The following is a 21,082-nucleotide window of genomic DNA, read 5'->3' as shown; positions in this document are numbered from 1 at the left end:
GTGCACTTTCTACCTCTATTATACCTATATGAAAAACGCCAGCACTTCCATAGGTATAATTGACATGCTGCGATTCTCCAAAACACAGATTTTCTGCTGCAGATTTTTCTCTGCAATGTGTGCATGGTATTATCCAGAATCCCATACACTTTGCAGGTACTGTATACATTTCTTGAAATGTTATCAAGAAGGTTTCTATTCATTGACAAAAAGCAGATATCTTAAAAATGGTCAGGGATTGAAGAGCTAAAGCTGCTCTGGTACTCCTTTACCAAGGATACTAACTGGGCTCACCTCTGGGAACCCCCTGAAGGATGACCTTCTCCATCTTGAACTGCATATCTTCCTTCTTCATTCCATGACCTATTTATTTTATGGTCCATTACCTTTTGTATATCATCCTGACGCTTCCTTGATCTTTGTATAATTACCTCGCTTGCGTGATTAACATTTTTTCCGTTTACGGTTTTATTTGCTGTATGTTTTTATATTGAAAAACCAATAAAATTTTATTTACAAAAAAAAGAAAAAAAGAGAAGCTAAAATTCATTCTCCCTATATAGAAATCCATTATAGCATTAGAGAAAGACTAAAGACAAAGATATGAATAACCTCCCGACAAGAAAGAGCAGAAACTTTATTGGGTACACTACTTGTCAGTGATTTATTGCGAGCTATTTAGTGAAACATGTGAACACACGTATAATCTTCAGCTATGATGGTATTATTATTACATATTTGTGTTGATGAAGATACGTTACATGAATGATTAAAGTAGTTGCTTGTGTACACTGTATTGAAAATGTATACTATTTTTAACTAATTTGGAACTGTAAGGCTAGGTTCACTTCTGCGTTAGGGTTTCCATTTGGGGAGTCTGTTTGGGGACCCCCTGAACAGAAACCTATTGCGCTCGAAAAAGCAGTTAATGGGGTCTATAATGGCGTCCATGTGGTTTCTGCTAAGTTTCCACCCAAAAAGAGAGAAAAGCGTTGCGTTGTATGCGGAGAAGGGAGTGGACTCGCCAAACGTAGTAAAAGCGCTGGTGTGAACCCAACATCAAATGATCAAAGAGTCCTGTCACAGTCAATGGGAAAGGACACAGACAGACGAGGTTTTGTCTGTGTCCATTACTCTGCCATAGTTAATGCCTATTGCTGTCATCCAAAGATAAATGACAGCAATGGACATTAATAACAGTAGTATGAACATGATGCTTTGAAAGGGAATGAGCTTTTTTTGTTCAAAATGTGCCACCTCTAACCAGTTGTTGTGTCATTATTCGCAACACAACTTTATGGCTCTTCCTTCTAGGAAGCCTTGATGGGGTAGGTACAGTGGGGCAAAAAAGTATTCACCAATACAAAAGTCAGTCACCAATAGTGCAAGTTCCACCACTTAAAAAGATGAGAGGCGTCTGTAATTTACATCATAGGTAGACCTCAACTATGAGAGACAAAATGATAAAACAAATCCAGAAAATCACATTGTCTGTTTTTGTAAGAATTTATTTGCAAATTATGGTGGAAAATAAGTATTTGGTCACCTACAAACAATCAAGATTTCTGGCTCTCACAGACCTGTAACTTCTTCTTTAAGAGACTCCTCTTTCCTCCACTCATTACCTGTAGTAATGGCACCTGTTTAAACTTGTTATCAGTATAAAAAGACACCTGTGCACACCCTCAAACAATCAGACTCCAAACTCCACTATGGTGAAGACCAAAGAGCTGTCAAAGGACACCAGAAACAAAATTGTAGCTCTGCACCAGGCTGGGAAGACTGAATCTGCAATAGGCAACCAGCTTGGATTGAAGAAATCAACTGTGGGAGCAATAATTAGAAGATGGAAGACATACAAGACCACTGATAATCTCCCTCGATCTGGGGCTCCACGCAAAATCTCACCCCGTGGGGTCAAAATGATCACAAGAACGGTGAGCAAAAATCCCAGAACCACGCGGGAGGACCTAGTGAATGAACTGCAGAGAGCTGGGACCAATGTTACAAAGCCTACCATCAGTAACACACTACGCCGCCAGGGACTCAGATCCTGCAGTGCCAGATGTGTCCCACTGCTTAAGCCAGTACATGTCCGTGCCTGTCTGAAGTTTGCGAGAGAGCATTTGGATGATCCAGAAGAGTATTGGGAGAATGTCCTATGGTCTGATGAAACCAAACTGGAACTGTTTGGTAGAAACACAACTTTTCGTGTTTGGAGGAAAAAGAATACTGAGTTGCATCCATCAAACACCATACCTACTGTAAAGCATGGGGGTGGAAACATCATGCTTTGGGGCTGTTTCTCTGCGAAGGGGCCAGGACGACTGATCCGGGTACATGAAAGAATGAATGGGGCCATGTATCGTGAGATTTTGAGTGCAAACCTCCTTCCATCAGCAAGGGCATTGAAGATGAAACGTGGCTGGGTCTTTCAACATGACAATGATCCAAAGCAAACTGCCAAGGCAACGAAGGAGTGGCTTTGTAAGAAGCATTTCAAGGTCCTGGAGTGGCCTAGCCAGTCTCCAGATCTCAACCCTATAGAAAACCTTTGGAGGGAGTTGAAAGTCCATGTTGCCAAGTGACAGCCCCAAAACATCACTGCTCTAGAGGAGATCTGCATGGAGGAATGGGCCAACACACCAACAACAGTGTGTGCCAACCTTGTGAAGACTTACAGAAAACGTTTGACCTCTGTCATTCCCAACAAAGGATATATAACAAATTATTGAGATGAAATTTTGTTACTGACCAAATACTTATTTTCCACCATAATTTGCAAATAAATTCTTACAAAATCAGACAATGTGATTTTCTGGATTTGTTTTCTCATTTTGTCTCTCATAGTTGAGGTCTACCTATGATGTAAATTACAGACGCCTCTCATCTTTTTAAGTGGTGGAACTTGCACTATTGGTGACTGACTAAATACTTTTTTGTCCCACTGTATAGGTAACAAACCAAAGCATGTATCTGACTGGTACACGTTCCCTATTTTAGTATCACTGATAAAATAAAACGTTGGGAGCCATACTAGACCCTGGTAACAGTGTAAGTGTAGAGCAATGCTCAGTTTAATCTTCAGCATCACAGCAGCACTGGTCATTGCTACTATATCTACAAACCCTCCAGTCATTGAAGCCATTACAGGACATGGGACACAATGACTTTGTACCATACGTTTATTCTGTACTATTGTGTGTAGGATTTTTCTCTATGGTAACAGCTGAATGTTTTTATTATCATGGCTTCTTTCTTCCCAGAGGACCACTACTACTCAGCATCTCCCATACTGACCTTTATTATCAGGTTTCTGCTACATTTATTTTAGTGAAATCATAAAATATCCAAGATATAAGTCATTTTACTTAGTTCTGGACATAAACAACCCTTCTTTATTTTACTTACTCTTTACTTTCTATACCATTGAGTATTAAAACAGCATTAATGGTCTGTATACACTTACTGTGAAAACGTCATCATATACTCACCGGTAAAGTAGTGCCTATTTATAAGGGATATCCTGTTTTGTTTTTCTGAAAGCTATGTTTTTGATGCTTAGAGAAATGTTTTACCTCTAATATTCCCCTAAAGTGTTCAGTGAATAGCTTAATAGACACAAATTCTAACTATGGCAAACTATGCAGTGCTTGCTGAGGGATCCCCTGGACTCCTGAGGTCAGCAATATAACAGAAAAAACTCCTAGGACATCTTTATTATGTGTGTTCCATTTGGCTTACAGTGGCATGTGTGTAAAAAACATGACATATTCAGAAGTGATGCCAATAAATCTACTGTTCTTTCTCAGTATTCCTCCTGGCTGTGTGTCATTATGTAGGATAATTAGTTTTTCAAGATAATATTGTTTTACAATACTGTGTCACAAAGAGATATCCTATATATGTCTTATGAGTGTATTATGAACTGCAGTTTTTCAAGAGCATTTGTTAGTGTTTTGCAATATTACATTGAATTGGTTTACGCTGGGTTCACACCAGCGTTCGGCACTCCGTTCTCAGGTTTCATGCATGCAGAAGACGGAAACCTGTCATGCCGAGTCCAGCCGTGAGTGCCGGTGAGCGTTTTATGCTCTCCACGGTGAAACCATTTTTTAAAACCGGACACAGAGTACTGCATGTGTGACTCTGTGTCCAGTTTAAAAAACCCGGTTTCACTGCAGAGAGCATAAAACGCTCACGGCGCACACTGCCCGAGACGTTTCAAACCCATTCAAATGGATGGGTTTGAAAGATGCTGGCAGGTTTCCGTCTCCTGCCCAGTTTTGAGCAGGAGACGGAAACCTGCAGAACGGAGTACGGGTGCAGATGTGAACGAGCCCTTAGTTAGAAATTGGAGTCCTACAGTCTTGACTGTATTTACAGATTACTATAGTTTGGGGGTATTTTCACAGGTGACAGTGACAGATTCCCTTTAATGGGAGTCTGTCGGGTTCAAAATGCCTCACAAACCAAATATATAGCCATGATGGGACCTTCAGTAGGGGCATATCTTTGCGGCCACAAACCGATAAGGCAATCATGAGCAAATGTGAGAAATTGGGATCTGATTCCAAAAGATAGCCGAAACTGTGTGTTGGCAAATCTGGCAAACCAATTTACAGCCCACAATCTTGCAAGCAGGTTTGCATATCCATTAAAATCTATTATGGCTTAGTTCCCATCTGCACCAAAGTCTCTGTATGAGATTACTTCGCAATGTTCTCCAGAAATCGGCGAGCAAAAAAATTCCGGCATGGAAGACTTTTTCCTCTGCTGGTTTCAATTTTAAAACAACGGATACCCAGAATACCCCATTGTAGTCAATATTACAGTGGTTCGACAGTCAGTTGTTATGGACCAGAATAACAGAAAGGCAATGCTAGTGTGAACATAGGGTATCTCTATATTGTTTCATCACTTTGTGGCCACAAAAGTATGTGTCTGCTTTTACTAAAGGCCCCGTTATCTGTAACGTGCAAGGTCCGTACTATTAATGGACAACACTAGTGTTGAGCGAATAGTATTCAAATCCTAGTTTCGAATACCTCGCTCCCATAGGAATGCATTGAAACCGGCCGGCGCTTAACCCCTTCGCGATCAGCCGCTCCCATGCATTCCTATGGGAGCGGAAGTATTCAAATCTAGGATTCGAATACTATTCGTTCAACACTAAACAACACTCCACCCTGCTTGTATGCTGTCTGTGGTTAATCTGCTTTGCACATATGTGATGTGATCCATCCATGATGCTTCAGCATCAGTGAAAATAATAAGGTACTTTGGTTGTTTTGTTTGCAGGCCTAAGGTCCCCAAAAAAGCATTGACGTCTGGATAAACACATTGAGATGAATGTGGAAACTACACATATGTGATATCCAAACTGTGAATAAGGCCTTATGGTTTGGGAGGCATTTTGGACTTGACAGACTCCCTTTATAAAGGACCAGTCAACCCTCCTGAGATTTCTATTATAGTAAATTCTTTCAGTAATATCTATAATTCTGGAGCCTTGATATAACAGTTTATGAGCATCTATACTTAAGAATTTCTTAATGTATTTCCTGTCTTGTTCTTCCCAGAAATGTTTCAATAAATTGATAGGTATACAGTAAGGCTACATGCACATAACCGTGGTAAAACTGCATGGACGGTACATATATGACATCAGTGTGCCATCTGTGCCTCTGCAGACTCATTCACTTCAATTAGTGGGCCTGGGCTGCAAATTGGACCGGTATAGGACCTGTCCTGAGTTTTGACCTGGGCTCATTGCCACATACATAGGCCTGTGATAATGCACAGGATTGAGTCAGTGGGCTAGCTGTCTATGGAGTCCGTGTGCTTCCACTGCACACCGCTTGCCAATGCGTTTGATATTCCGTTCAGGGGGTCCCCATGCAGACTCCCTGAATGGATTACCAAACGCAGATGTGACCGAGGCATTAGTATTTTCTTTCTATAGGGTGCTGACAGAGTCAGGCTGTAGGGACACACCCGATATACAAGGATAATGATATAATGATAATGCTTAGTTATGAGCTTGTTCAGACATCTCCATTAGGAAAAACTGAAAAACTCTACAATACAGGATTCTAAAAATAGTTTGATTATTGAGGCTTCTATTTCTTTATACTGGAATGATGAAAGACAGTTTGTAATTATGCCGGAACCGAGTTACGTATTTACTGAAACAGACATAGCAATAGAGCTGACATGACTTCTTCAGTCATATACCGTAAATGACACAAACTACAATACTTTCTATATGTGAACCTCTGCTAAGTTTTGTCTGAGCAGTACCGAACCTGCCCAAGATTTCATCTAGGGGAGCATCTTCACGGCAGATATCATACATTCTCATCTTATAGTCTTCATGAGTAAAATATAGAGCCCTAATACTGCCATGTACAGACTTGTTTCTAAGATGGTGACGTAAAGGATTAGCAGCAAGTTAAGAAACAATGTTCAAGATTTATTATGAATCCAGTTATTGACATTGTGGCTTATTACATACAAGTACATTATATAAGAATTTGTTAAATAAAATGAGATTTCCGCAATGCAGATCAGAATGTCACTGATCACAGTTATAGATATGCTGAATAAATACACCTGGAAAAATCCATACACTAAGGGTAAAGGGAAAAGTCAACTTGACGTGCCTCCACCCACTGTGTGCATTGTGTTCTCAGGGATTAAAGTGGAATGCAGCGCTGCTTGGAAGTACATGGTATGGACAGAAAGTCTACAGTGCTCAGTGTTAAGCGAGAGCAGCACAAGTTCAACGCCATACTGAACATTAAAATGTGCTGCCAGGGTTTAGCTATAGGGTGGAGACATGGATGTTTTACCTAAGCCATGATGCTTGAGGAGGATGAAATGAGAAAAGCAAAAAAATAAAACTGTATCATGCTGAAATGGAAGGTGGTGAAGTGTGAGTGTCTACTTCTGAATGCATGATCAGTCCCGAGTGTAAGTCCACTTATTGCAATAGGCAACACCTAAGCACCGAACTGCAAAGGGACGCAGACAGCAATGAAGGAGCGTCATATTAAGTAAAACACTTTACTTTAACTGCTCATCTATCTGTACGCAGTTTATAGAGCTGGAGGAGTTCAGCAGACGGAAATATTACTTTGTGGAAAAGATTCAGTATAACTTGTCATTCATTTATTGAAATCTCTACTGTTTCTTTGTTGAGAAGTCAAGGAGGTGGTCCTATCAATGACTGACAACCTCCCCCTCTATGACTGTGCACACAATCCCTTTCAATCACTTATTGAAAAAAACGCCAAAAAAACAAAAAAATCTGTCAGGGTATGTAAACTTTTTAGCACAACTCTAAATGAAAGGTTATACTAAATCTTTAACATCAAAATTATTTGTCAATCTGCTTAGCTCCTTTGGGTCTATAAAATTCATTTTTTTATGTCACAGGTTCCCTTACAAGTACTGCTGTCACTATTCACACCCCACTGGTTGAAGTTGTGTCCTATCCATTTTTAGTATTGATGGCTTAAAATAGACCATCACTATTAGACAATATTAAATCTGCACAGATCCATCACCTGGGACCCCTGCAGATGACTTATACCGCAAGCCACAATTTTGGGGCAGGACTGTAGTACCTATACTCGCCACTACAGTTTGTATGGTAAGTGAGTAGTGGCTCATGGTATGTAGACATTACCAAGAACTGGGCTGTCTCGGTATAGAATTCCTGGGACCACTGCAGATCTAATATCAATGGCCTATCCTAACCAAGACAGGGACACAAAATATGCAGCAAACTGGTTTATTTAGAAAAAAAAAACAGGAAAATAAATAAACCTTCACTTAAGGCACAAAAAGAGCAAAACAAAATACAACCTTAACTTCAAGCAAATATAAAACCTGCTTGTCTGACCAACTAACTAACAGAACTGATAAACTAACTATACGTGTGGCTTACTACCAACCACACAAACAAAACAAGAGCAATATTCTCTAACCGGACTTAGGGTTATATACCAAGAACCGTTCACCTCCTTTCACCTCGTAGAACTGCAGTGGAATACAGGATCTGCAGCCTTTTTCTGGCCCAGTAATGAGCCAAGGATCTACACCTGGGCTGAGGCCTACTCGAGATCCGCCCTGGACCACATATATGTCAGAAACCTGGGGCTGATATTTCTAGACTCCAGATACGTGTGTGTGTGTGTGTGTGTGTGTATATATATATGTATATATATATATATATATATATATATATATGCATATATATATTGGAGGAATCTACTCTGTGTGGCATTGACCTGGTCTCTAATCTGAGCTGCTGTTAACTTGTGATTTCTGAGGCTGGTGACTCAGATGAACTTATCCTCCACAGCAGGGGTGACTCTTGGTCTTCCTTTCTTGAGGCGGTCCTCATGTGAGCCAGTTTCTTTGTAGTGCTTGATGATTTTTACAACTGCGCTTGGGGACACTTTCAAAGTTTTCCCAATTTTTCGGACTGACTGACCTTCATTTCTTAAAGTAATGATGGCCAATCGTTTTTCTTTACTTAGCTGCTTTTTTCTTCCCATAATACAAATTCTAACAGTCTATTCAGTAGGACTATCAGCTGTGTATCCACCTGACTTCTGCACAACACAAGTGATGGTCCCAACCCCATTTATAAGGAAAGAAATCCCACTTATTAAACCTGACAGGGCACACCTGTGAAGTGAGAACCATTTCCGGTGACTACCTCTTGAAGCTCATCAAGAGAATGCCAAGAGTGTGCAAAATAGGAATCAAAGCAAAAGGTGGCTACTTTGAAGAACTGAGAATATAAGACATATTTTCAGTTGATTCACACTTTTTTTGTTAAGTATATAATTCCACATGTGTTAATTCATAGTTTTGATGCCAGTGTGAAACTACAATTTTCATACTCATGAAAATACAGAAAACTCTTTGAATGAGAAGGTGTGTCCAAACTTTTGGTCTGTGCTGTATATATATATATATATATATATATATATATATAGTATATATTTATGTATATATAGTATATGTGTACACGTATATTCGATCTATATGTATATATGTATAATATATGTATACATGTATATTCTGTGTATATAAATATTTTTTTATATAATTTATGTATACACGTATATTCTGTAATATATATGATTAATATAATATATATATTTTGCGTATAAATGTGAATTAGATTTGTAAGGCTTATATATATTACTTCTGATCTTCTTTCATTCGTGATAAATTTACTCCATCTTTTACTGAAGTTTCCTGAATATGAAGAATACTGATGTATATTAGTCTCGTATACACTTGCCATCGTTTATGTAAATGGCGCTCCCTGAATACATTTGATGTATATGTGGTTAAGTGCTTACATGTACACTGCTTCTTGTAATCAATCTCCAACATAATGATATGTGTGGCCACTATCCAGCAAGAGACAAGAAGTGACGGAGTTCACATTGCGTGTTAAGTATCTAATGCTCCTGCATTCTCTTATCTGTAAGCAGTTTCCTCAGGAAGGTGACTCAGGCTAAAAATGTGTCTGTTACCTGCTGATACAATTGTTTTGTTGCACTAATGTTATTAACAGATTTGCCCCTAAGAAAGGTAATTTGTTCCGTTCTCGTTTTGGTGGCAATAAACAGACTGAGCAGCAAAAAATGAAAAGTAAAGTAAGACAAGCATATTGCATAAAGTGTGTTCTGCATTCCAGCAAAACTTTTTGAAGCTATGTGTGAGGTTATATATGGGTGACCTGGGTAACTATTTGCTCTGCGGTTCTCAGGTGACTGTCACTTTTGGAGTGATATGTCTGCTAGCTCTGTATTAGGAGCTTTCTTGTATACATGCGGCAGATTTACCATTAGTCGTGCCCCAGAATTCTGTTTTCGTTCACATAACAAAACTGTGCCACTTTTCATGTTTTCCACCATTCACATAACTTGGAAAAAAATTGAGCAGACCAAGGTGGAGAGTTGGTAGATTTGGGGCTGGGTCTCTGACACCACTAATTTATAACGATTGACATCAGAAAACTGGCATCAACTAAAGCTGAAAACTAAGGGTAAGTTCACATGTTTTTTTTTACTCAGGTTCTGGTCCAAAATAGGGGTAGCCGACATTGCACCGTCATCCAGTTGTGCACTTCACTCCGGATTAGGCCTAAATGAATGGGCCTAGTCAGGAAGGAGCACCTTGTTTCTTTTTCCGGGAGCCAGAACAAACGGCTCCCGGAAAAAAGAACTGATCGGCTTCCATTGAAGTCAATGGGAGTCGTCTTTTTGGTCAGGATTTTCAGGCGGATACGACCTCAAAATCCTGACCAAAAATCTCTGTGTGAACTTACCTTAAGCCAGCTCCTAGTATCTAATCCCAGCGTAGCAGACTAATAAAACTGACCTATCTCAATAAATCTAGTCCATATTTTTATTAGGTTAATTGTAAATAAGTAGAAAAGATTCAGAGATAACATCATCAGTATTTTGCTATTCCTATCAAGTTTAGGCGCATTGTTCACATCACATTTGGGTCATGGGTTTGTCATGTGCTCTTCAGTTATATCTCAGGTCTTTTGCCAAAATTTGTCCATTTCAGCTGCATAGATCTGCCATTGCAGAACATCTGCATAGCACATGTTTTTTTGTAATACAGATAATAAAGTATGTCAATATAAACCAGAATACATATGCATGTATTTCGCAAACCAAAGTCTATAGACACGTTGACTCACATGTTGTATTATAATCAGAATGTATGTATATGCCAAATATATAAAAATTTGATGTGAACAAAGACTTACTAGTAATGTTTGTCATTAATAACATTAATTTAATACACTGTCACACATAGTATAGATTAGGCTTAGAGCTGCTGTTTAGTCATTGTATCTTAGTTATTTTTGAGCACTGTAAATACATGACTTTCATAGTGGCAGACATACGGCACATTTTTTTAGATATCATTCTACATAATGCTCAGACCTTGGTATCTAATGTCATACTAATGTGTACCCTTTATGACCTTATACCATATGTATGTGTGTGCGTTTGTGTGGAAGGACATCTCTACATCTAATATATACCACACAAACAACAGCAATTTATTCTGTCTTAAGCCTTGCAGCCAGGCAGTCATGTGTTTTAGCTTGAGAACACGATTTAGTTTTGTTACTTATACAATCTACTTTATAGCTTATGGATTTGGAGCAGTAACTGGTTCTCCACATGCCGTATAATGTAAATGTCTCATTATCTTTATGCACGTGGCAAATTAAAAGCGCCCTTGTACCAATTCACTGGCAAGGGACTTTTTAGACATAGTAATTAAGTGCCATTTTATTGCCTTCTTCGTGTGTGTACATGAAGTTTTGTGGGTGTAATTTTCCATTCTTCTGCATGTTCTTTCTTTTCTGGATTAGTTATAACTTCACTATGCAGCATTTCAAAACTACTGTTTAACCTGCTCAATATGTCTCCTATACCACCACGTAATGTCCTCGTAATTGTCCTCATCCCCATAAAGGACAGATTTGTCAGTAGCCAGGCTTTGTGTGCCTTTATTAAAAGGGCAAAGTTCCGTGGCCAGGTCTGTCATACACAGACTGTGGAAATCAATTCCCCCTCCAACTATCTCTGACTGGCTTCAGGTGTTCCTATATATAAGACGTATAGAGGATCTGGTTGCAGAACTTAAGTCCCCAGAAAACCTAGCTTACCTGGAACACCTTCTATTACTCTGCCACTTTCCAGACATCCTTCTTCTTCTCCCACTCCTGATTCTCTCCTCATACCCCATATGCCTGTCTATCCCCTCCCCCACTCTGCTTTTTTCTATACCTATTTTCCCTTGCCCCCGTAAACATGTGAACACTATGTTTCTCCCCTTTGGTTGCCTCATTGGCTTGACCTATTTCTGAGGCGCTAGCCCTCCTTCTTAATACTTGATAGTATATTCTGTTCTGTGTTGCTCTGCTGTGTCTCCCTCTGTTCTTCACCCTATTCTAACGTGTTATGTCCTTGTCCTCTCCCCCAGATTCTTTTCCCATCTATGGATTATTCTTATTTGTAGCCTTTTAATTGTCACCATTTGTTCTCTTTTTGGATTACGTATGATAAAACTCTAATAAAAACTTTTAACGTAAAAAAAGTCTCTCAAAATCCGTATTTCCATTGTACTTAATTGAAACACATTTTGCCAATGACTGTAGCTCTTGGAGAACTCATTCACACAGAGGTTTACTTAGGGCGAAGCTATAAGCAACAGTTCCAGTCATGTGCCTGGCCAGGCTACTGCTGTTTTCACCGCGCAAAATTGAATACTGCCTGGTACGTGGTACTAGCTGTAAAGTAACCCACAAAAGTGTGTGGCCAGTAATAAGTACCAGCCAAAACACAAGCCAAGTCTCAATTACAATTCTATATATGATGAAAGGAAAATAACGCCATGATGAAATGTTGTGATCTCCGTTATAAATGGCAGATGCTGAAATCAAACCACTAAACACATTGGCCCCGATATACTATTAGTTAGCCAGTGTAAACCTAGATGGGCACTCTGTAAATTCGCCAGATTTATCACAGTGACTGGACGATAAATCTTTTGTATCTTTAGGCTGTCTAGTTTGAGTTAATATCACGTTTCAGAATTTTACCACACAATTTTGTCACATTTTTGGCTCATTGTGTCGTATTTAAGATAAACACTATTTTTCTAGACTCCACATGTCTAGTGAGTTGAAAAAATGTATTGGCCCAAACTAGATGCACCAAAGTTTCCTGTGTCTCTTCATATTGATAATAATAAATCTGGGCCTTTGATTTCAATGTGGACATTCATATATCCATTTCTTTGATAGTCTGAAGTCTATGAAAAGACTTGAAAACTGGTCCCGGACAGATGCCAAACAGCCGTGAAAAAAATGGACCATTTTGTCGGTTTCTCGAGGTTGTTTCTCTTTACAGTTGTGTGAATATAGCTTTAGACTGCTTTCACATGGTCAGTTTTTGGGGAGTGTTTTGCACCAGAGCTTGTACACCTTGTCTTTTTTTCCCTAGTATTTTTCATTGGGTTTTTGCTATGTTTTTCTCAGCTTTTTTATTTCCCCTATTAAATCCCCTAATATTGATCCTCTTTAGATCGTGTTCCTTCGGTCTATAACAATTCTCATTTCTTTGCCTACTACCTCATTTCCAGCTTACGTTTCTTTGTTTCACAGAACCCTAAAGCCTTCCATTAATATAGTGCTGATGCAGATAGATTAAATATAATTTGCTATTATTGTCAGCTTGGGATTTCCTGGAAAGACTCTCAGTTTGCAGAATAAAGATTATGTCAGTCTAAAGTCGAAAACTGTTTTATTAATACTTTGATCTCTGAAAAGTAGGATACCAGCAAATAAATAGTAAAGGATTATTGACCATGAGCCAGGTAGGCAGGGGGCTGTTTCTCACCATGCAGTGACATAGCTTTCTGAGGCTGGGTAACACTTTTGGCCAAAGCTTTGGCTTGGCATCTCCAAACGTAGTCCCATTCAAGAATAAATCCCTGCAACATGTATTCTGCCTCAATTCTGTCTTCCAGTTGTATTCTGTCTCTAATCTCCTGTATTCTGCCTGTATTTTACTTTTCAGCTATATTTGGCCTCTATTTTCTTGTATTTGTCTTCTCTTATGATTATCAGTTGTGTTTGGCCTTTGTTCTCTTGTATTCTGCCTCTGTTCTGTATTTTTTAGATGTGTTCAGCCTCTGTTCTCCTGTATTCTGACTCTATTCTCTTGACTCCTATTCTTCTCTATTCTGCCTCTGTTCTCCTGTCTCCTATTTTTTTGTTTTTGTGTCTCCAATACTCCTGTCCTCATGTCCTATGCCAGGACAGTAATAGAAGTTTACAGTAATAATTAATGTGGGTGATACTGTCAGCATTTCAAATTCATTGCAAAGTCAGCACTGTATAGTAGCTTCACAGTGCAGGGCAAAACAAGGGAGCAAGCAAGCCATCACAGGATTCTTGGCTCTTGCCGGAAAGAAGATGGGTGGACCATGAGATTCAGCTACTTTCATATGCACCTGTAAGGGGGGCGGCATATACTGTGCAATGCCATGGTCCTGATATAGCTATTGATGGAGGGTCATGCGGTTTGCCTGGTCTATCAGTGGACATATCAGGAATGCAGAGTGCTGCATATCTGTGAGTGGCTTATGACCCCCTCTCCAGAGATTTTACACAACCCCACAAGGGGGCGTGACCCACACTGTGGAATACAATGCCCTAGGGTAATGATATTCACAGTTCAGGGCACATTGAGCAATAACTCACGCTCAAATAAATTGATGACTGAACTGCCATAAAGTGAAATACAGTTTTGGTCTTTGTTGTTCCCAGTTCGGTTTACTATGGCAGGGTTGAAAGAGATTCCATGAGAGCTCAGAAAAAGAACTGTGGTGCTCCTAGGGCTGTGTGTATCTCAAATATACACCTGGCTTAAAGAGTTTGTACTATTACAGATACATATCCATTAGGATATCCACAGGCCAGGGGATAGTGGGTCCCTCACACTCTTTTGTATTGATCAGTTTCCAATGGATATGACCATAACTCCAGGAACTTACTGCAGTCTGGGACATGGCAGAAACTCAGCCGTGATTTCCATATTGTGGACATCTTATCAGACAGGGACACTACATAAATGAGATAATAGCCTGGCAACAATAAGGAAATAAGGAAATGGTGACTGGGTTTCTGACAAGTGCCATAGTATAGAAGTTCCTGCATTCATGGTCGCAGTATCCATTGGTAAATGATCAAGACTAAGATGGTTAGAGAAAATATCATAGTTAAGTAACAGGTTTAAGAATAGCTCAAAATCCAGCAACGTCATTGTTGAACCTGTCAGTTGAAACAACTGCAATAGAATAGCAAAATATAATTCTGAATATCTTTTTAGCTGTACATATGTACATTGCAAAAATGTCCCGGCTCTGAAGATTGCTGATATAGTGGAGACTCTGAACCTTGCCATGACCTCTCAAGCTTGCATTGGCTTAGCATTAAAGTCTTTGTTGGGAAAGTAGTAATTTGTCCTATGCTCCTGATCCTAAGAGTTATGATAAAATGAGGAGTTCCCTACCTTATAGTCACATATGCGTCATAATCGGCAGCATGGCAACCATCTTATTAACAGCCGTCACACGACTCCATTAAAATTCATCAATGTGCTGACTGATATTATGACTGTCAAAATATGGGTTGTTCTATTTTTGTCCATTTTCATACAGTCATACCCTTCCTACCTCGAATGCAAGATGGACGTAAAAAATGTACATTTTTCACATCCGTCCTGTACTACATTCATGTGAATGCAGCCTAAGCCTATTCCTACCTCCCTCTACCCAAGGGATATCTTATCTTTTCTTTCCTTTGGAAAAAAAAAGAATGGAAACCCCTTCATTACTCTCATACTGTCTTCTCCCTAACTATTTTCAGCTGCATTTATTATACTGTACTATGGGTATGAGGTCTGTCATGGCATCACTAATCCATGTATGAATATTTCCAGAATTTATCCAGATTATATAACTGGACAAACTGCAAAAGGAAATTACTATTCTGCTCTATACTATAGAAGTGTAAAAATATGTCAAGAGTCAAATAAGGTCATTAGCGAGTCAGTAGGTTGTTTTATGTAGCGAATTGCTTGGGTTTCCCTTACGCAGACTACAAAATGACTGTCTCCCTCTCCATTCTCTGTAATAAGCACTTTGGCTAGGGTCCCACTCTGTGGTTCTCTGTTAGATCTGCTGTATCCAATTGCTTCTGCTACAGATAGAGCTGAACAGTGACAATGACATTTGGCAGAGCTCCTGGCTAAATGTGGGCATTGTGAGCTTTCTGAATTGTGCTTTTGGAAGTCATAGGACGTGGTATGACATTCTAAGAAACACTCAAGAGGGCCCTATGTTATCATGTAATGAAATAATATGATGTACTCCCAGTATGATTTGTTTCCTTATATTTCTAGTGCCTCTAAGGCATGAATGCGTTTCACATCACAGTAAAATCTTATTTTTAGCTATCAGCCATGCTTACATTGAAGCTTAGGCTGGGTGTGTTGGAAAGCTGGATTTAGCTAGTCGTATAAAATATAGTAGTTTTTGAGTATTATGCTGTACATACAGTAAGTACTGGTACTTCCTTCCTTAACCCTTGCTAGTCATAGGAGCTTTTAAAGGGTTTATACCGGATTATAGAAACACGTTTGCTTACTGCCAATGACTGCAAACTACAAAGTAACTCATCCCACAACCATATGGCCATTCAATTCAATATAATTAAAGGATGTGAAAGCTGTAATTTTATATATAAATGGAATATCTGCCCTAAATATTTCTTCATAGAGGTCTATTTTAACCAGACTTGCATTTTACCTAAAATGTGGGCAGCATAAATGTTCTACATATACTTTGATGTGATGATGTGGTTGTGATGTAGTAAATGAGAAATGTCTATCTAGCTGATAAAAGTATTGTAATATCTAATGTACATGGGATCAGTGTGGCTTCTCCCTGATAGTTCAGTGATGGAAATCCAGGGACAAGTGAGTTGGATTCAACCCTGTCCAGGCTTCTTCTTACTGAGATATGAAGTTGCAAAAGGTGTCTAGAAATACTTTATCTCACTCCTAATGTGTATTGAAACAACATAATTCTGAGCTAAACAGCCATGCTTATGGGGAAGGTGAAAATATACCACAATAATAATGTACCTATGATCTAAAACAATGGTGCACCATAAAACTTTTAATAGCCTTGTTAAAAAAAATCAAGGTTTTATGTACATGAATTCCAAAAAAGACCACAAATTAGAGTTGCAAGTCCTGGTGTCAGATTATTTTTAGGTAGTACTGTGTTTCTCCGACAGGGTCTTTTATTATTTTTTTGCTCCAAAAGATGAGTTATAGCTTATTTTCAGCGGATGTCTTAGGGTTGGTTCACTCTAGACCCCCCCCCCCCCCCCCGAACGGAATACCAACGCTAATGCAAGTTAAGCACACAGAGCCCATAGACTATAATGGGCTCCATGTACTTGCCGCGCACTGCCCGCATCGCTTGCAATTGTGATTGCATTCCATCCGGGGAGGGGGGGGGGGTCTCCTTGCGGACGGAATACAAGCGCTAGTGTGAACCAACCCTTACTTTTTTCCATGAACCATGCCAATGGTGGATGGGCTTTCACACACGGATCAAAGGCATGTCACTGTCAGGTCCATTGTCATTGCATCAGCGTTCCAGTGCAGCCAAGTGTAGCAGTTGGCTGCACCTGGTGACCGGAAGCAGTGACAACAGAGTAATGTCAGCTGGACTATCCAATCTGTGTGTGAGAGCCCAGCACTAGCGGTATACATCCCTTATTGTTGTGGTGTACTATCTCACTAGGGCCATCTTGTACAGATAGCACATTTAAAGTCAATGTTTAGGGATTTCTGCTTTCTTTTGGGTTGCAATTCTTTTTGGGGTGTCTGCTCTCCTTCATGAAGGGTCTGTTGACTTTGTGGGCTTATTTTGAGGGTAGGTTTTATTTTCGGAGAAACACAGTAGTTCTTTCTAATAGTAGGGGAAAAGGGAAAGTGGCAGCCTAAAGGCCTGCAACATATACAGTCCTATGAAAAAGTTTGGGCACCCCTATTAATCTTAATCATTTTTAGTTCTAAATATTTTGGTATTTGCAACAGCCATTTCAGTTTGATATATCTAATAACTGATGGACACAGTAATATTTCAGGATTGAAATGAGGTTTATTGTACTAACAGAAAATGTGCAATATGCATTAAACCAAAATTTGACCGGTGCAAAAGTATGGGCACCTCAACAGAAAAGTGACATTAATATTTAGTAGATCCTCCTTTTGCAAAGATAACAGCCTCTAGTCGCTTCCTGTAGCTTTTAATCAGTTCCTGGATCCTGGATAAAGGTATTTTGGACAAACAATTCAAGTTCAGTTAAGTTAGATGGTCGCCGAGCATGGACAGCCCGCTTCAAATCATCCCACAGATGTTCAATGATATTCAGGTCTGGGGACTGGGATGGCCATTCCAGAACATTGTAATTGTTCCTCTGCATGAATGCCTGAGGATTTGGAGCGGTGTTTTGGATCATTGTCTTGCTGAAATATCCATCCCCGGCGTAACTTCAACTTCGTCACTGATTCTTGAACATTATTCTCAAGAATCTGCTGATACTGAGTGGAATCCATGCGACTCTCAACTTTAACAAGATTCCCGATGCCGGCATTGGCCACACAGCCCCAAAGCATGATGGAACCTCCACCAAATTTTACAGTGGGTAGCATGTGTTTTTCTTGGAATGCTGTTTCTTTTTGGACGCCATGCATAACGCCTTTTTTTATAACCAAACAACTCAATTTTTGTTTCCAAAATGAAGCTGCCTTCTCCAAATGTGCTTTTTCATACCTCAGGCAACTCTATTTGTGGCGTACGTGCAGAAACGGCTTCTTTCTCATCACTCTCCCATACAGCTTCTATTTGTGCAAAGTGCGCTGTATAGTTGACCGATGCACAGTGACACCATCTGCAGCAAGATGATGCTGCAGCTCTTTGGAGGTGGTCTGTGGATTGTCCTTGACTGTTCTCACCATTCTTCTTCTCTGCCTTTCTGATATTTTTCTTGGCCTGCCACTTCTGGGCTTAACAAGAACTGTCCCTGTGGTCTTCCATTTCCTTACTATGTTCCTCACAGTGGAAACTGACAGGTTAAATCTCTGAGACAACTTTTTGTATCCTTCCCCTGAACAACTATGTTGAACAATCTTTGTTTTCAGATCATTTGAGGGTTGTTTTAAGTAGCCCATGATGCCACTCTTCAGAGGAGATTCAAATAGGAGATCAACTTGCAATTGGCCATCTTAAATACCTTTTCTTATGATTGGATACATCTGGCTATGAAGTTCAAAGCTCACTGAGGTTACAAAACCAATTTTGTGCTTCAGTAAGTCAGTAAAAAGTAGTTAGGAGTATTCAAATCAATAAAATGATAAGGGTGCCCATATTTTTGCACCGGTCAAATTTTGGTTTAATGCATGTTGCACATTTTCTGTTAGTACAATAAACCTCATTTCAATCCTGAAATATTACTGTGTCCATCAGTTATTAGATATATCAAATTGAAATGGCTGCTGCAAACACCAAAATATTTAGAACTAAAAATGATTAAGATTAATAGGGGTGCCCAAACTTTTTCATAGGACTGTATCTTACTTGTTTATATTCTGTGGGTTCTATGGTTTTCATTAACCATTCACTAGGGAATAAGTGGGATATTTCTGAAACTAAAATGGTCATGAATCTGCAAGTCTGAAGGATTTGGTCATGGTGTGTTAAACCAAGCATACAGTTGTTATGAAGATGCTGTATCTTAGATTAATGTTAGTGTGTTCTGCAGTGCTAAAGTATTCTTATACAGGGACCTAGGTATTTGGGATGTAGAGGTAGCAATGGCTACTGTGCACTGGAACCTAAGGGAGCCCAAATTACATGTGTCAGAAAATGGCAACTCAAAAAAAAAATAATATTAAATGGTACCGTAAAGATATAAAATTTGTTCTGCAAAAACTAAATCATCATACAACGCTGTGAACAGTGAAAATATAAAGTATGCCTCTTGGTATACAGGGAGTATAAAATGATAATGCAAAAACAGAAAATGGCATTGGCAGGAAGGGGTTATACACTTTTTCCTGAATCAATGATGGATCAGAATAACACAAAACTTTAATGCTATTTTGAATTCAGCCTTAACAGTAAAATCTTATGTTACACAAGGATTTTTCTTTATTTGATAAGTCATTACATTACTAAGACTGGGTCTTATGAAAACCACATACAAAAACAAATCTGTTTTTCTAGAAAAATTGCATGTGTTTCTGAAAAACATCTTTTTTTTTTTTTTTTTAAAGCTACATGTGCATTTTTCAGACAAATGAGCACTTTGTCTATAAAATGCATGTGTACTTATAAATGTGTTTAACAGGCGAAAAGCTCCATGTAACTCAGTACAATACAAGTCTGTGATATCCAGTTGTGCAATATAGATCTGTTTTCTACTTTGTCATCAACTTCCAAGGCCAATGTTGTTGTGTATTCAAAGCAGCATAGTACATTGCAAGTTATAAGGTCATCAACTGTAGAGATGAGCGAACACTATTCGAAACAGCCGTTTCGAATAGCACGCTCCCATAGAAATGAATGGAAGTGGCTGGCACACAGACTTTTGCTTACGTCCATTCATTTCTATGGGAGCGTGCTATTCGAAACGGTTGTTTCGAATAGTGTTCGCTCATCTCTAGTCAACTATATGTATGTAACTGACTTCAACTGAAACTGAAAAACACAAAAAACCTTATAAATTTAACGGATTATAGATGGCATTTTTGCCACATTTTTCAGACACTGTACAACTCTGCTTTTTAAGGAATCCTACTTAGTTCAACCTGTAGTCATACAGAGTCAGAGTTGCATTGTAATTTTTATGGCTGTGTAAAATCAGATTTATGTCATACAGTATGTATTGCATAGTCATATGGAGCTGTTAGTCTATGATAGAATAGTGTCAAGCACAGGTGATCCATAACAGTGTCTGTGTGTACAAGTGATGCATTGAATATATCACTCAACAAAGTTATGTGATTACATATTTTCTGAAGGAATTTAAGGTTCAGTTGCTTTCTTAAACAGTATAAGGGTGATGAGGGCATATTTTACTGCAACATTTAACAGATGTTGAGATTAGATTGAAATAACTGGAAATTATATGGTTGATTTACTGGCCAAGTTTAAAGAAACATGTTATATAGCAGCTGGGAGTATAAAAAGGCTTAGGCTCTATTCACACTGCCATTTTCTTCAATTCTTTCAGGTTTCTATTTTTATGAAAAATATAGCATAATCTGGAGTGCAGGATAGTAGATTGTCTGCTCAGCGGGGCAGCCCACTGAGGGTCCCATGTGCCCTACCAAGACTGGAGTAGCAGGCAAGCAAGCACCATACTGCTTCATCT

The 21,082-nt window shown here is 39.1% G+C and overlaps 1 protein-coding gene across 1 annotated transcript in view; it reads left to right on the top strand.

Moving 5' to 3' along the window:
• Positions 1–21,082, top strand: part of GASK1B (golgi associated kinase 1B) — a 41,620-nt gene that overhangs the window by 6,525 nt on the left and 14,013 nt on the right. The gene's annotated exons all lie outside the window — the stretch shown is intronic.

The sequence above is a fragment of the Leptodactylus fuscus genome, chromosome 1 (genome assembly GCF_031893055.1).
Source record: "Leptodactylus fuscus isolate aLepFus1 chromosome 1, aLepFus1.hap2, whole genome shotgun sequence".
Classification (NCBI taxonomy): domain Eukaryota; kingdom Metazoa; phylum Chordata; class Amphibia; order Anura; family Leptodactylidae; genus Leptodactylus; species Leptodactylus fuscus.
The sequence above is the reverse complement of the archived record's forward strand: the minus strand, read 5'-3'. Positions and strand labels throughout refer to the sequence as shown.